Source organism: Chrysemys picta, chromosome 1 (genome assembly GCF_011386835.1).
Source record: "Chrysemys picta bellii isolate R12L10 chromosome 1, ASM1138683v2, whole genome shotgun sequence".
Lineage (NCBI taxonomy): Eukaryota > Metazoa > Chordata > Testudines > Emydidae > Chrysemys > Chrysemys picta.
The window spans coordinates 331,386,439-331,404,988 of NC_088791.1; positions in this window are offsets into that span (position 1 = coordinate 331,386,439).

Sequence of the window (18,550 nt, forward strand, 5' to 3'; positions counted from 1 at the left end):
CTAGGAGTTATTAGTTAGCAGTGTATTTCATTTTTATTTTTCTCTGTAAAAGATCAAACACCTAGTTCAGTTGTTACAGTCGGCTTTCAGGGCTGCAGAAGTCAGCCATGGCCAGAAACATTTCAGGCACCCAGCTACTATTACAATGAGGGCCATATATGTGCCAGGATAGAAAAGAGAAATACAGTTGGTGCTATCTACTTCCCTTCATTCTCACCTCCTTTCTCCCATCCTGCGTGGCTACTGCATAAAGCTGAACGTTCACCTTACAAAAATAAAGTAAAAGTGAAATTATGTGCTAATTAAATTAGGCCAATTTAGCTTGAATAGAAGCCAAAGTTAAAAACAACCCCTTGGAAGAGCTGCTGAGCCCCAGAGCTGAGGAGGAGGAGAAAAAACACAGCTTGGGTTGAGAACTGCCCATGGCTAAACTACAGAGGAAAAACCTCATTTCCTGTCCCCCCAGACCGCCTATCCCAGCCATTAAACTTCACTGGCTGTTGGAATGTTTTACTCTCACTTGAAAACCTTTCTCCTAAGAGTAAGGTTTTGAAATGAGGCTATAACTACATGAGCAGCCCAGTCTTCTGCAAAGCTGTGGTAGTGGGTAGTGGTGGAAGTTCTTTGATGTTTATAGTCTCTTGAGAAGAACTGTCAGTGAAACCTTAGAGAGAACAAATCGCATTTCCCCTTCTGCCTGCCTGTGGCACTCACTTCAGAGGCAGCTGGCCTGCTTAAAGTTTAACTTTTAATTAAGTTCTGTTCAGGAGCATTGAAAGTTAGTCTCCAATTTGACTTTATATGGAAATGTTAAACTTCAAATAGCAACCCAGCCTCCCACAAGGGCTGATGAGCAGAGCAGGCAGGCAGATGCTAAAAAGAGACAAATGGCACTTTTTGTCTTTGCCATGTGTATATGGGCATTGAACGGAAAGAAGGAAAGAACAGGGGAGAAAAATGAAGAGGAGAAAACAAGTGAGAAGAGAAGAGGGAAAGGGAGATAGGGGACAGGTAGGGGAGGAAATGGAAAATAGAAAATACTGGGAATGACTAGAAGTCAAGCTCAATGTAAGTAAGGGGGGCAGAAACTGGCCTTCAATTTTTTAATTCCCTTTTTGTTTTGCAGCTAACTGTCCTTTATGCTAACAGCACTTTGTACCGTCCTGGCAGCGTAAAGAGGGTGTCAATGTCACTTACATTTGTAATTGTAATGAGGTGTTAGTGTACATGAGAATTCATGGGATAGGTACTACTCAGTAAGGGTAAGTCTACATTGCAGTCAGAGGTGTGATTCCAGCACATGTAGACATATCTGCGCTAGCTTCAATCTAGCTAGCTCAGGTATTGGTAGCAGTGAAACTGCAGCAGCATGGATGTCAGCGCAGCGTAGCCACAGCTAAGTAAGGACTCTGGGTCTCAGGCAGGCTTGTACAGCCTGGGCTGCGACAGCTTCACTGATATTGGTACCCGAGCACTTGGTTAAAGCTAGATGGGATACGTCTACATTTGCTGCAATCACAACTCCACTTGCAGCGTAGATGTGCCCTATGTGAGTGCTCAATGGGGGCAGTGCCCCAGAAAATGCCCCGGTAAAAGAACTGTGACTCAGTCACAAACCCTTCTCTGTTCCCCCTTCCTGCAGCCCTTTACTGGTGTACTTCCCCCTCTTGCCAGCTCAGCTGCACTGCCTGGTGCATTGAGGGGGGCTGGGTGAGGAGAGAGCCAAGTCCCCCTCTCTGCCCCTCCATTGCGCATGCTGCTGGACATGTGGCCCACTTGCTCTATGGGAGGAACAAAGACGTGGGATGGGTGAGGCGGTCTCATGCTCCTGTGTGCCTGGGTTTGCTTGCCTCAGCTGTAGCCCAAACCAAGTTTTTATTGCTACCTTCCTCCCTACCCACCTCCCACCCACTTGGAAAGCGCTTTGAGAGCCCACACTAAGGAAGAAGGAGTGGTGGGGCAGAACTGGACCAAGAAGGCCCCATCACTCAGCAACTGCTAACTAAGGAGGACCTGTTTAAAAGGGAGCTCTGGCAGTCCGGCATGAAGGAGAGAATGGCTGCAAAAAGGCAGACAGGCTGCAGTTGCTGAGATAGAAACACTCTACAGGGGAAAGACAGGGCCTGGGAGTAAGACTTAGCCAGGATCCCCCTGCCCCAGGACTAAGGGGGCAGGGGGAACTGGACTTTGAGGGTGAGCAGTGTAAGCGGTAGGCTGGGGCCATGCCCCAAACTGAAGGGAAACAGGGAAGATAGGAAGTGGCCCAGGAGAGACTGATCTGGAGTGCACCCAGAAGGGAATGAGCCATCTCTCACCCCTTGGGCCCTGGGCTGGGACTTAGTGGAGAGGGAGGGCCCAGGTCCCCCTATTCTTCCCTCTTCCCCCTGTCCCTGGCCACCTGAGAGATCCCAGAGGGCTCTGGGGTGGTGACAAACTGTGGCTTGGCCCCTGGGCCCCTGAACTGCCCAGAAAATCTGCCTCAAGGCTCACAGAGACTGTTTGGCCACAGTCTGACCACTAGGCCTGCTGGCCCCTGAGCGGAGCCTGCTACAAGATCATGTGACAGAAGTCTGGCTACTTATTAACTACTGGGTAGATTTGAAGGTGTTGATTTTGACCAGCATAGCCCTAAATGGCTGGCTGCTACTTATGTGAAAATCTCCTCCCGAGGTGTGTCACAGCTGCATTCAGCAGGGGCACCTGAATGACAGCCCTACTTATATAGGAGAGAGGGGACAGCTGGCAGGGTGTTCCCCGGGATAGAGGGGAACTGACTGGCCTTCAGGGCATGCTGTAAGGCCCATTTGTTTTCCCAAACCATGAGGGAATGGGAAGGCTCAGGTGCTGAGGGGATATTGCTTGTGGCTGTGGATAAGCTGATGGATGGTTGAAGGAGCGGGTTACAGGTCTGTTTCATGCTCATGTATTAAAGAATCAAGGGATAAATCTCTCCTTTTTAATGGGCCTCTGTATAACTCTAAAGAAATCAATAAAATAAAGATTTAATCTCAACATAATACTAATAGTAACCTGATTAAAGGATGTTCTGGGGTCATAGGGGCTCTTCTCGGATATTTGAATTTGTCACCATGCCGCAGAGGCAGATGCCAATAGCCAAGCAATGCAGACCGTGAGGCGGCTTAGGGAAATTTTTTCTAAAAGTTCCTAAGTGACTTAGGAGCCTAAATCTCATTCCCATGGTCTTTCAATGAGACTAGGTCTCCTAGGTGCCTGTGTTACTCTTGAATATGGGATTTCTGGGATTTAGGTGCCTAAAGATCCAGAGAGGGGCCTACTGGCATTTTCAAAGGCAGTCACAGAGTGTATAGTGCAGTGGGTCTCAAATTTTTGTACTGGCGACCCCTTTCACATCGCAAGCCTCTGAGTGTGACTCCCCTAATAAATTAAATACACTCTTTAATATATTTAACACCACTATAAATGCTGGAGGCAAACGGGGTTTGGGGTGGAGGTTGACAGCTCGCAACCCCCCATGTAATGACCTCGCTACCCCCTGAGGGGTCCCGACCCCCAGTTTGAGAACCCCTGGTATAGTGTTTATGGAGAATTCATGATGTGATCCATATAACATAGCAGCCGGCTCCACAGTAGTCCATTCCAGGTTTTGGGTTTCTACTGGAGAGTTCAGTTAGTTATGCTTCGGGGAACTGCATGCTGTGTCCTGTGTGCTGCTGGATTAAACAATGGACTCTTAATTTGAAACTACATGCAGCATCTGTGTGATTCTTTCCAGAAGCGCCTACTCAGGACACTGATTGCAGTGTAGGTAGACATACTTAAGCTACCTTTAAACTAGCTAGCTCCAATTCTGGAGCAGGGAAGCCATGGCCCCATGCTGCTCAGCACAGGCTAGCCCCACAAGTAATGACCCAGAATTCTGAGCAGGCTTGTATAGCTTGCGCTGTAGTGCACCATGGCCTGGCTTCACTGCTCCAGTATCTGAACTAGCTAGATTAAAGCTATCTTGGGTATTTCTACACGAGCTGCAATCCAACTTTGCAGTGTAGACATACCCTCAGAGAGGGGCAGGGCCGGCTCCAGGCACCAGCTTGTCAAGCAGGTGCTTGGGGCGGCCACTCTGGCACGTCCAGCTATTCGGCGGACGGTCCCTCACTTCCGCTCGGAGCGAAGGACCTCCCGCCGAATTGCCGCTGGAGATCACTATTGCGATCGCGGCTTTTTTTTTTTGGCTGCTTAGGGAGGCCAAAACCCTGGAGCCGGCCCTGGTGATGGGGATGCCTATCTCCCATTAACTTTGAAAGGGAGTTAAGCACTTAATCTTCACGCACTTTTATAAATCCTGCTAGGCGCCTATCTGCATCCTTGGGCACCTACATATCTTTGTAAATCTGGCCCTTACGCCTTTTTGAAACTTTTACCTAATATGCTTAGCTGAAGGACTGGAACAGTGAGAAAATGGAGAGTGAGGGTTCAGCTAACAATGACAAATGGAACCGAGGAGTATTCTCTGGAGAGCAGCGAGTGAGGAGGGCGTGGGAGGAGAAAGAAGAATGGAATGACAGATGACATGCCCTCAAGCCTTCTCTGAAGACCGTGGAAGAAATTAGCAACAGTGGAATTCTGACGTAGAAGTCAGAGGAAAGTGATAGCCACAAGTCATCCAAACCACTCAAAATCAATATCTGTCAAGGCATGCCAAGAAAAAATAAAAATATTGCAATGGGGTCAGGCTTCTGGAGCATTCAGTGGTGCCTAGCAGAAAAGCAAAATCTCGGGGAGCTGGCTGGAGCCGCAAGAGTCAGCAGTTTGAAGAAGTAGGAAGAGATCTGTTCATTTAGGTCAGATTGGCAGTGACTTCTTTTTTTTTATTTTATTTTATTTTTTTTTAACCTTCTGCAGCATGTGGGTGCAGGTCACTTGCCAGGATTATCTGGGCATATCTCATTTAGTCATTTCCCTCCCCTTGCAGGGGCCTTGAGCACTGGTGCACCTTGGTCTCTCTTATTCGCTACCCGTGGCACATAATAGTCTAGTCTCTCATGGGTCTCATTTACTTTGGTCTCATTTCCGTTGTTGGGTTTAGTGTGAGGATGGTGTTTGTGGCCTGTGATATTGTCAAGGCTCCTTCCCCACTCTGAACTTTAGGGTACAGATGTGGGGGCCTGCATGAAAACTTCTAAGCTTAACTACCATCTTAGATTTGGTCTGCTGCCACCACTCCCAATGTGCTAATTCCATTCCCTGGGTAGCCTTGAGAGACTCTTCACCAATTCCCTGGTGAATACAGATCCAAACCCCTTGGATCTTAAAACAAGGAGAAATTAACCATCCCCCCCTCCTTTCTCCCACCAACTCCTGGTGGATCAAGATCCAACCCCCTTGGATCTAAAAACAAGGAAAAATCAATCAAGTTCTTAAAAAGAAAGCTTTTAATTAAAGAAAAAGGTAAAAATCATCTCTGTAAAATCAGGATGGAAAATAACTTTACAGGGTAATCAAACTTAAAGAGCCCAGAGGAACCCTCTCTAGCCTTAGGTTCAAAGTTACAGCAAACAGAGGTAAACATCCTAGTAAAAGGTACATTTACAAGTTGAGAAAACAAAGATAAAACTAATACGCCTTGCCTGGCTGTTTACTTACAAGTTTGAAATATGAGAGACTTGTTCAGAAAGATTTGGAGAGCATGGATTGATGTCTGGTCCCTCTCAGTCCCAAGAGCAAACAACCACCAAAACAAAGAGCACAAACAAAAGCCTTCCCCTCCCCCAAGATTTGAAAGTATCTTGTCCCCTTATTGGTCCTTTGGGTCAGGTGTCAGCCAGGTTACCTGAGCTTCTTAACCCTTTACAGGTAAAAGGATTTTGGAGTCTCTGGCTAGGAGGGATTTTATAGTATTGTACACAGGAGGGCTGTTGCCCTTCCCTTTATAGTTATGACAGATATACACAGGAGGTCAGATTAGCTGAGTGCTCCCTTCTGACCTTAAAATCTATGACTCTTTCTCTTTTGCCTCAGTGTCCTTTGGGCAACATAGTGTCCTTTCTCTTGACCTCAGAGCAACAATGGAACTAACCCCTTTAAGTCCTTCAGTTTCATGTTACTTTCTGCACATGACATTCATTTTACTCCAAATTCTTTGGGCCAAAATATTTCTCTGTGTTCATTCTATTGCATCCTTTGCAAAACAATCATGAAAATCTACCAGCCCATGCCCAAAAATCTGCTCACCTTCATTTTACCATGATGATAAATGATCGTGAAAAATTAATATTTTACTTGACTTGCCTTAGACAAATAGCATTTTATAATCCTCTTTTGACTTGATTGGAGCTACACCAGGGATGTATTTGACCCATTATTATTATATTTCTTGATACCATATAAAGGTTAAGGTCCCAATATAATCATTTTATAAATTTAAGCTATGTTTCTTCATGCTGACATATTTAAGGAATTAATATGAATAAAAATTCTCTTCACATGAGTTGTGATTCCACAGGATAGACTCCCCTCTTCCCCATTCAAATATCTGTACTACAATCTACACAATTTTTACATGGAGGAATAAATCTAAGACTAATCTTCAATTTATCTTTTGACAGTAAGTATCTCTAGGGTGGGATATTACAGTGCAAGTCCAGAAATCTGTTCTGTAGTTCAACTAATTTAATTCAGGGATTTATGGGTGAATGTATTGTGGAAAAGCTAGAAATGCCAAAGCACTGGTCTGTTTATTTCTTAACAAAATTCCGAGTATTAAAACATTGTTAAGAATTGTATTACTAATTGAATCAAAATTTAATTAGCTTATTTGAACCTTTAGTAACTCTTTTCATACCTTATCACAGTTCTCTTCCTTTTTAATTTACCAGAATTGTGTTAACAGAATTCCAATTATTTTTAATCGTCATCAGAGTAATTTATTCCAAATCTTTTAGGCTGGTTTACATGGGCAGATTATCTCTAAAGGTTCACCAATTCTGGGGTGTTTTAGAAATATTCTTTATGTTAAAAGGTCAATAACTATAAATGACATAGTGCTGTTTGTAGGTTTGCGTGCACCAAATTTGTTGATGTCTGCACCATTTTCACCTAGGTCAGCATCACCTCCCCTTAAGAAATTCATTCTTATAAAGTTTCTAGATGATTTATGATAATCACATCCAAACAATTGACTAAACAAAGCCTCTACGTTTCTCCCAATTTTTTTAGCAAAAAGAGGCTGAAGGCCTAATTAAGTACATTTGTACCAAATTTGCTATTGCTCACATCCCCCTGTGCATTGTGTGTCAAACACCCTTCTTTACTTCCTCCTGTACAAAGCTATAGAAAATGGCGTGTGAGAGTGTGACGGGGTGTATTCAGCCTTTGTGGTTCCCTGGTGGGGGCCCCACAATCCTACTATGTCCCATCCCAAGAAGCACCAAGCGCAGAGGAAAAGAACAGTGAAGATGAGTCCTCCAAGCTTGCCTAAAGAGGACTCTCTGAAAGCAGCCATTTTGGTAATCACAAAGACCTGGTCCTCCAAGGGCTAGAGGCACTAGCAACAGCCAATCCGGGTTCTGCTGGCCCACATAAAAGGAACTGCCTGGCCTTAGTGGGTCAGTTCCTAGCTGGGTCCAGAGGAGTGAAGAAGGGTGCCCCACTCTGGCCAGAGGAACCTGACAATTAGACAGAGGCTATGGCTGGCTGAATTTCATAGCAGGGATTGCAGAGAGAGAGAGAGGGAGGAACCTGATGACATTGGCCCCGAGATAGGCCTGGAGATAAAATGGCTTGGTAGGAAGAGGCCCATGGAAATAGCAGTGAAGGATTAGAGTAAGCAGTATGTGACTGTGGTGCATAGGGTCCCTCGATTGGAACCTAGAGTAGTGGGTGGGCCCAGTTTCCCCTACCAGCTACAGGTAAAATGGCATAAACTCCAAAAAGGGGATAGGCCTTATTTGAGAGCCCAAACAAAGGGCTGATTTTAAAGGCCCAAGAGCCAGGCCTGAAGACCCTAACAAGGGCAAATAGTCTGTTTATTTATTGGACCCTTTAATACCCCAGAAGGGGTTCAGCCAGACTTTGTGATTTGGCTGGAGGACTAAGCCATTGAAGACCTGCCAAGGTTGGTAGGCACCCTTCAAGGAATAGCAGGGTTGAGGAAAAAAGACTGCAGAACCACATCCTGCCACTTGGAGGGGCTCAAGAGCTGAATGCCCTTTTACAGTGGGGAACTCCCCAAGGATTGGAAGTGGAAGACAGTTAAGACCAAAGCAGACTGTGAAGAACTTCAAAAAGATCTCACAAAACTAAGTGATGGGGCAACAAAATGGCAAATGAAATTTAATGTGGATAAATGTAAAGTAATGCACATTGAAAAAAATAACCCCAACTATACATACAATATGATGGGGGCTAATTTAGCTACAACTAATCAAGAAAGAGATCTTGGAGTCATCGTGGATAGTTCTCTGAAGACGTCCATGCAGTATGCAGCGGCAGTCAAAAAAGCAAACAGGATGTTAGGAATCATTCAAAAAAGGATAGAGAATAAGACGGAGAATATCTTATTGCCCTTATATAAATCCGTAGTATGCCCACATCTTGAATGCCACATGTGGTCTCCTCATCTCAAAAAAAGATATACTGGCATTAGAAAAGGTTCAGAGAAGGGCAACTAAAATGATTAGGGGTTTGGAATGGGTCCCATATGAGGAGAGATTAAAGAGGCTAGGACTTTTCAGCTTGGAAAAGAGGAGACTAAGGGGAGGATATGATAGAGGTATATAAAATCATGAGTGGTGTGGAGAAAGTGAATAAGGAAAAGTTATTACTTGTTCCCATAATATAAGAAATAGGGGCCACCAAATGAAATTAATGGGCAGCAGGTTTAAAACAAATAAAAGGAAGTTCTTCTTCACACAGCGCACAGTCAACCTGTGGAACTCCTTGCCTGAGGTGGTTGTGAAGGCTAGGACTATAACAGGGTTTAAAAGAGAACTAGATAAATTCATGGAGGTTAAGTCCATTAATGGCTATTAGCCAGGATGGGTAAGGAATGGTGTCCCTACCCTCTGTTTGTCAGAGGGTGGAGATGGATGGCAGGAAAGTGATCACTTGATCATAACCTGTTAGGTTCACTCCCTCTGGGACATCTGATATTGGTCACTGTTAGTAGACAGGATACTGGTCTGGTTGGACCTTTGGTCTGACCCAGTGTGGCCATTCTTATGTTCTTATGAAGAGAATTCACCTTTCCCCTGTGGCAGTCAGTAGGATGGATCTACAGATGGCATTTATATCCCTGTGACCTGCAACCACTGTAGACCCTCTAAGTTGGGGATAGAAGTAATGGCAGCCACTGGAGTATGTAGACACTGACCCCGCCATGAAAAACAGGGTATTAAATTTTTGGTAACCAGGGCTGGCTCCAGGCACCAGCGCAGCAAGCAGGCGCTTGAGGTGGCCAATGGGATGGGGCGGCACATCCGGCTCTTCGGCGGCAATTCGGCGGCGAGTCCCTCAGTCCCTCTCGGAGGGAAGGACCTGCTGCCGAATTGCCACCAAAGAATGAAGCGGCGACGGTAGAAGTGCCGATCGTGGCTTTTTTTTTTTCCCCTGCCACTTGGGGCAGCAAAAATGCTGGAGCCGGCCCTGTTTGTAACCTTGCCCCATGTCATGTGCCCAGAACCAGAAAATAAAGACCAATGATCAGTTTCTTATTCTTCTCTGAGCCATGCCATAGCATCAGAAAAAAACTGAATCTTTGGCAAAAATGTAGCAAATAAAACCATCTGAATCCTTCAGCCTGGAATGGAACCTGGTAGAGAATTAGAGGAGGTGGTTGCAGGAACTGCAGAAAGAGGAGTTTGAAGTAAAACATTACCGAAGTACTCCCTACTTCCAAAATAAACTCAGCTGTGATTGTAATCTCCTTGGGATAGGACTGTCTCTTATTTTTTGTATATACGATCTCAGTTGGGCTACTGCAATTATAAAAGAATCATCATTATAGATTTCAAAATGAAGCTTTTTTTAAAAAAAATTAACACAATAAGAGCATCTGAATTAATATTAACTTGTGCAAAACAACACCTCTCTCAAAGACAGCTGTTCCGAATCTTACCAATGTTTCTTCAAAACCTTGTCCAACACACTGAGAATAAGCATAGGAAACTTCATCCCAAGAAGTAAACTATTCAGAAACTTGAGTCTGAAAGCAGGAGCTTATAATGAAGGAGATTTCCCAACCATAGCTGTGTTGTTGCTACTGCCACACGGGAATATTTGTTCATTTTTCATTGTTCCAATCTAATTTTTGGAATGACATGCCAGAATTAATACAGATACTAGAATAAATGTCTTGTGCGTGATGATGTAGTATTTTGTCTTTACAGTGTTTCATTTTTGATGGCCTTCATTTTTCAATACCACCTGTTTATTATAAGGGTTTTGTTGTTGTTCTAACACATATTATTTCATAAGTAACACACTGGAGCTTACTCACATAACATTTCATTAGAGCCATCCCACCGACCATAACACTCAGCTCGCACAGATCCCACCGAGGGTTCAATGCACTCTGATCATTAAACACATGCATGTAGCAAGTAGTATGTTTTATTAATGTTACACATTCCCCATCATTGATGTATTTAAAAGATTAGATGCATTTTTTTGCTGAATTCCCCATTATGGATTTATCTGTGCTGTTCAGGTTCCTGCTCAGACTTTAAGACATCTTGCTTTTCCTACTGACAAAAGTCTGTTTGACAAAGGCAAAAAGTTGAGCTAATAGATCATACAATTGTAAGCACAGGGAAGGAGCACGTGCGCTCTGCTAGATGTTCTTAAGCAGCATGGCACTTCAAATAAGTTCTTTTGGCAGCACAAAAAGTGACCTTGGATTATTACTTTGGCTCATATCTTATATTGTGTCACAGAGCTTCAGCATGCAGAATTTTAATCAGGATAGAGAGTGGAGAAAATGAACATGTTTAAGCCATTGGCTTTTCACTGCACTGGAAATCATTCTGATCGGTGTGGTCTGGCAGCAGGCACAGGGAGTTTCAGGAATGTTTGCCTAAACAGCGTCCGGTTTGTTTTGAAGGGGAGAATCTTTGGGATTCTTATTCATCCTTCTCCTCAAAAGGGCCCACATCAAGCTGAATGTAGTCCTTCTGATTTCAGAGAGCTGAACGCAGCTATCTCTGAAGCCACACAGCTACGGGATTGACGGGAAGGGTGTTATGTCCCATTTGTACCCACACGGCTGAGCATGCTGCTTCCTTTGCATTCCTAGATCCTGTCCATTTGAGGAGCCAGGAATTGTGACTGGCTTTGGAAGCCATTCTGTTCAGCTTTCGAAGGCATCAGACTGAATTGCTCACATATGTTCTAAAATAAATAAACCTTCCTCTGATTACAGATTTATGGACTTGCAATTTAACAGAATGTTCCCTTGCTCTGGTAGTTTGACTCCTATCACTGTGCTCAAGCAGCTATAACACCGCTGGCCCCTTACTGAAGCTGCCCCTTGTAAAATATTTTCTATAGACTGGGAAATGTAAGGGTAGGTTTTCTATCCTCACATCCTTAGATGTGTATTGATTTATTCTCAGACAGGTAGAAATCAAAGCCACACACAACAAGAGTGAAACTAAACAAAGCCTTCCCTGTAATTTCTAAGGATTTGTCGTTATAGCCTCGAGGCTGTCCAATTCTGGGAACATGAAGCAATTACAAAAATAAAAATGAAAGGCACCACTGCAAAAAGATCTTCGTGCCTGGCCTCTGACAGGGAGTCATTTCCATTTCAGCGCTTCCTTCCAGCTGTGCTCATTCATTTCAGTCTCACTAGCAAAGATAGGCAAAAGAGGAGCAGCTAATGTACTTACAATCAAAGCTACAGACTACCAATAAGAGTAAAATAAATAGTTATAAGTGGCTGTCTTGGATATCTTAAACAACAAAACCTTTCTTGTTCTCTTTCTTGTCTATAGGGAGAGAGAAAGAAGGAGAGAACGGTGCTTGCCAAAGGCATAGCCTCACTAATCCTAGAACTCTGATCCATTATTTTTTAATCTTCCAAGAAAAATGGACCTTTCTCCCATCTAATAATCATTTCTCTAGAGGCATTCCAAAAATAGTAATAGATCCTGAAGTTTTCCAAGGCTGCAGGCACTAGGTAAGGTATCTCTTGAATTGTTATGCTGGCCACCCCCGAAGAATGTGTAGGGTTGGGTGGATATGGGCAGACACGATATTACAGTCCACTGACCATTATTCTAAAGGCTTTAAGACGTGGTGGGAAAATAGAGAGCAGCCATTTTGACATTAATTGACATCAATTGGAGAATTTTTTTTTAAAAACGTAGATCAAAAGGAAACACTTGTAAAGCAATCATAAGAACAGCCAACATGGTTTATTGAAAGTACAAACTGTGCCAAACTAATTTGTTCAAATTATTCAAGGCTGTTATTGAGGATGGTTGAGCCCTGAGAATTTCCAGGAGCTGCAAACCACTTAGGCTATTTTGGAGGTTCACAAAATTAGCTAAACCTGTTAAACTTTGTGAATTGTTTCCTTTCCTGTAATTTATATAAGACTCTAGTAATACCTATTTGCAGAATTGGTCCCTATGTTAATTCAGTATTAAAGGTTGAACATTTAAAAGGCTTTAACATTAGGATACATACTGGTCCTAGAGCAACATCAACTCAACTGATTTACAAATAGGATGCTGTGATACAGTGATATATGGGGGACGGGGGAGAGAGATCCCTTTTATGGACACCCAGCCAGCCAGTTAGCTATAAAGTCCCTCTTGGTGGCTGCTTGAATTACCTGTAAAAGGTTAAAAGTCCTCAGGTAAAGAAAAGGGAGTGGGCACCTGACCAAAAGAGCCAATGGGAAGGCTAGAACATTTTAAAATGGGGGAAAAAGCTTTCCCTTTGTCTCTCTGTTGTTTTCTGGGCTTCAGGGACATGGAGCAGCAATCCTATAAGTACCAATGCTGTGTAAGGCTTGAACAAGGTATGTAAATTCATCTTTTATACCTAGAAGAAATTATTTGGATAGGGAATGTTTAGTTAGACACAGTTAGGTTTATTTTTTATTTTGGCTTGTGGATCTCTTCTGTGTTAACCCCAGATGCTTTTGTTTACTGTAACCTTTAAGCTGAATCCCCAAGAAAGCTATTTTGGGTGCTTGATTTTTGGAATTGCTTTTTTAAGATCTAGCAAAAAGCCTAAGTTCCAGATGTATTTTTTTTCCTTTTTATTTTTAATAAAATTTACCTTTTTTAAGAACGGGATTGGATTTTTGGTGTCCTAAGAGGTTTGTGCCTATGCTGTTTGATTAGCTTGTGGCAACAGCTAATTTCCTTTGTTTTCTTTCTCAGCTCTTCCCCGGGGTGGGGGGTGAAAGGGCTTGAGGTTACCCCACAGGAAGGAATTCCCAAGTGCTCCTTCCTGGGTTCAAAGGGATTTTTTTGCATTTGGGTGGTGGCAGCGTTTACCAAGCCAAGGTCAGAGAGAAGCTGTAACCTTGGGAGTATAATACAAGCCTGGAGTGGCAAGTATTAATTTTTAAAATCCTTGCAGGCCCCCACTTCCTGCACTCGTAGTGACAGAGTGGGGATTCAGCCTTGACAGATGCAGTGGGGGGCACACCAGTTAATAAACTGCCCCCAAATTCCAGTCCATAGGCAATGAAGTGAAGGAACCTCATTTGCCCTGCACTCAGGCCAAATCTCTTGGTTCCCTTCCATATTTTTTGGGAAGTCAGGCATTTACCCAGAAGTAAATGTTTCATTCAGATACATAAATGATTTCTGCCACCAAGAGGGCAGAGACAGAACCACAGTCATAAAAATGATCCAATTAGGGACCCCTAGGGGAAGTCACATGTCAACCCAGCAATAATACAATGCATGGAGTCCCTGATGCTTATGTAACAATCCTAACTTAACACACACAGACACAAAATGGTCCAAACTGCCTTCAGCCTCTTTCCCCTTGCAGTGGCTGCAGTGCTAGCTCAGAGTGGTCAGATGCAGTCTCTACTGCCTTGCCAGGTGTCTCTTCCTATGGTTCGAGTGCTGGTCAAGGCTCCCTCTATTGAGTCTGGATCTCTCTGGCAGATTGGCTGCAGCTGTGCACCCATGCAGTGGTCTGGGCCAAATTCCTAGCTTTGGGCTCAGTCTCTGCTCAGGTTTGCTCCCTATCACAGCAGCAGCAACATGTGATTCCTACCTCTTCCAAGTGGCCTCCTGCCAGCACTAACCCTGCACCTGCCTATTGGTCCAGAACCAATCTGGCAGCCTGTATCAAATCCCCTGTCCACATTTGGGCAGGGCTGAGGTATGGCACAGCATTCCCCTCCTCCAGTGAAAGGCAGCCTGGCAGCAGGAAGTCCTGCCTGATCATTAGCTGATCAGGACACTGAGGGCTAAGGGTATAGCTACACTGCAATTAGACACCCACAGCTGGCCCACGCCAGCTGACTCAAGCTCACGGGGCTCAAGCCAAGGGGCTGTTTAAATGTGGTTTAAACATTCAGACTTGGGCTGCAGCCCAAGCTGTGGGACCCTCCCACCTCACAAGGTCCTAGAGCCTAGGCTCCAGCCCAAGCCTAAATGTGTACACTGCAATTAAACAGCCCCTTAGCCCAAGCCCAAGTCATAAGAACATAATAATGGCTACTAGGTCAGAAAAAAGCTCCATCTAGCCCAGTATCCTGTCTACCGACAGTGACCAATGCCAGGTGCCCCAGAGGGAATGAACAGAACAGGTAATCATCAAGTGATCCTCCCCTGTTGCTCATTCCCAGCTTCTGGCTAACAGTGGCTAGGGATACCATTCCTGCCCATCCTGACTAATAGCCATTGAGGGACCTATGCTCCATGAATTTATCTAGTTCTTTTTTTAACCCTGTTATGGTCTTGGCCTTCACAACATCCTCTGGCAAGGAGTTCCAGAAGTTGACACTGCATTGTGTGAAGAAATACTTCCTTTTCTTTGTTTTAAACCTGCTGCCTATTAATTTCATTTGGTGACCCCTAGTTCTTGTGTTATGAGAAGTAGTAAACAACACTTCCTTATCTACTTTCTCTACACCAGTCATGATTTTATAGACCTCAATCATATCTCCCCTTAACCGTCTCTTTTCCAAGCTGAAAAGTCCCAGTCTTATTAATCTCTCCTCATACAGAAGCCGTTCCTAATCATTTTTGTTGCCCTTTTCTGAACCTTTTCCAATTCCAATATATCTTTTTTGAGATGGGGCGACACATCTGCACACAGTATTCACACAGTGGGCATTCCATGGATTTATATAGAGGCAACATGATATTTTCTGTCCTATTATCTATCCCTTAATTCTTAATTATTCCCAGCATTCTGTTTGCTTTTTTGACTGCCGATGCACATTGAGTGGATGTTGTCAGAGAACTATCCACAGTGACTCCAAGATCTCTTTCTTGAGTGGTAATGGCTAATTTAGACCCCATCATTTTATATGTATAGTTGGGATTATGCTTTCCAATGTGCATTACTTTGCATTTATCAACATTAAATTTCATCTGCCTTTTTTTTTTTTTTGTCCAGTCACCCAGTTTTGAGAGATCCTTTTGTAGCTCTTCACAGTCTGCCTGGGTCTAAACTAGCTTTAGTAATTTTGCACCATCTGCAAATTTTGCCACCTCACTGTTTCCCCCTTTTTTCCAGATCATTTATGAATATGTTGAATAGACTGGTCCCAGAACAGACTCCTGGGGGACACCCCTAGTTACCTCTCTCCATTCTGAAAACTGACCATTTATTCCTGACCTTTGTTTCCAGTTACCAATCCATGAGAGCACCTTCCCTCTTATCCCGTGGCAGCTTATTTTGTGTAAGAGCCTTTGGTGAGGGACCTTGTCAAAGGCTTCTGAAAATCTAAGTACATTATATCCACTGGATCCCGTTGGTCCACATGCTTGTTGACCGCCTCAAAGAATTCTAGTAGATTGGTGAGGCATGATTTCCCTTTACTAAAACCATGGTGACTCTTCCTCAACAAATTATGTTCATCTATATGTCTGACAATATTGTTCTTTATTATAAAAGCAGCAAAGAGTCCTGTGGTTATAGACTAACAGACGTATTGGAGCATACACTGGAGCATATAGACTAACATGGCTACCCCTTTGATTCTTTATTATAGTTTCAACCAGTTTGCCCGGTACTGAAATCAGGCTTACAGGTCTGTAATTGCCGGAATCACCTCTGGAGCCCTTTTTAAAAATTGGCGTCACATTAGCTATCTTCCAGTCATCTGGTACAGAAGCTGATTTAAGTGATAGGTTACAGACTACAGTTAGTAGTTCTGTAATTTCACATTTGAGTTCCTTCAGAACTCTTGGGTGAATACCTTCTGGTCCTGGTGACTTATTGCTGTTTAATTTATCAATTTGTTCCAAAACCTCCTCTAATGATACCTCAATCTGGGACAGTTCTTCAGATCTGTGACCTAAAAAGAATGGCTCAGGTTTGGGAATCTCTCTCACATCCTCAGCAGTGAAGACCAATGCAAATAATTCATTTAGTTTCTCCGCAATGGCCTTATCATCCCTGAGTGCTCCTTTAGCACGTCGATCGTCTAGTGGCCCCACTGGTTGTTTAATTGGCTTCCTGCTTCTGATATATTTAAAAAAAAATTGCTATTACTTTTTGAGTCTTTGACTAACTATTCCTCAAATTCTTTTCTGGCCTTCCTAACTGTATTTTTACACTTCATTTGCCAGTGTTTGTTCCTTTCTATTTTCCTCACTAGGATTTAACTTCCACTTTTTCAAAGATGCCTTTTTGCCTCTCACTGCTTCTTTTACTTAGTTGTTTAGCCACGGTGGCTCTTTTTTGGTTCTCTTACTATGCTTTTTAATTTGGGTATACATTTAAGTTGAGCCTCTGTTATGGTGTCTTTAAAAAGTTTCCACGCAGCTTGCAGAGATTTCACTTTTGGCACTGTAACCTTTAATTTCTGGTAACTAACCTCCTCATTTTTGTGTAGTTCCCCTTTCTGAAATTAAATGCTACAGTGTTGGGCCGCTGTGGTGTTTTTCCTTCCACAGGGATATTAAATTTAGTGTTATTATGGTCACTATTACCAAGCCGTCCAGCTATATTCACCTTTTGGACCTGATCCTGTGCTCCACTTAGAACTAAATCAAGAATTGCTTCTCTTCTGGTGGGTTCCAGGACTAGCTGCTCCAAGAAGCAGTTATTTAAGATGCCAAGAAACTTTATCTCTGCATCCCGTCCTGAGGTGACATGTACCCAGTCAATATGGGGATAACTGAAATCCCCCATTATTATTATTTTTTTATTTTAATAGCCTCTCTAATCTCCCTGAGCATTTCACAGTCACTATCACCATCCTGGTCAGGTGGTCAGTAATATATCCCTACCACTATATTCTTCTTATTAGAACATGGAATTTCTATCCATAGAGATTCTATGGTACAGTTTGATTCATTTACGATGTTTACTTCATTTGATTCTACGCTTTCTTTCACGTATAGTGCCATTCCCTCACCAGCACGACCTGTTCTGTCCTTCCGATATATTTTGTACACTGGTAATACTGTGTTCCATTGGTTATCCTCCATTCCACCAAGTTTCTGTGATGCCTATTATATCAATATCCTCCTTTAATATGAGGCACTCTAGTTCACCCATTTTATTATTTAGACTTCTAGCATTGGTATATAAGCACTTTAAAAACTTGTCTCCTTTTAGCTGTCTGCCACTACACGATGTAATTGAATGGCACTCTTTTTTTATTTGACTGTTTCTGATCAGACACTGCCTGTATTTTATCATTTTCCATCCTCTCTCACAGCATGAGCCTGCTGTGGGTTTTTAATTGCAGTGTGGACATACCTTAAGAAGCCACCTCCCTCTGTGCCCATCCCCTCATTTGTCAGGACATCTGGGAGTGGGGTCATGATTTGCCCTTTCACAGTGTTGACGTGGGACTCTCCACACAGGTGCTCAACTTCAAGCATGTGCTAAGTCCTATGGAAGTCAATCGAAAGGGAATCGACTAACATTCATTCAAATATAATCCAGGAGTTTGTCAACTTCAGCACATACAAGTGTTTTGCTGAACTAGGACCTAAAAGTTAGTCAAGCCATGTGGGACTGGTGGCATCCGTTCACCGAGGGATGAGTAGGAGGAGCATGGGTACGTATCACAGATCTTCATGTACAATATACATTCTGGTCCCTTAACTTCATTTATTCAGACCTGATCCACCTCCTGTCTATCTTGTTCCTGAGACCCAAGGAAGCCAATTCAAACAAATCTTTGTTTATAGACTGGGTGCCCCCTTCTGCAATGTATCTCTCTTCAAAATGTGCTACCATCCTTATATTTCATTTCTGAATTTCACTTATCATCCTTGCACTTGTGTTCAGCAAATAACTTAAAATGGGAACTGCCTGACTCTGCCATCATCATCATTTATAATCGTAATCTTTTCCCCACTGCTCAGATCATAAAACAGGAAAAATGAGAGTAGACCAGCACTGTCTCAAA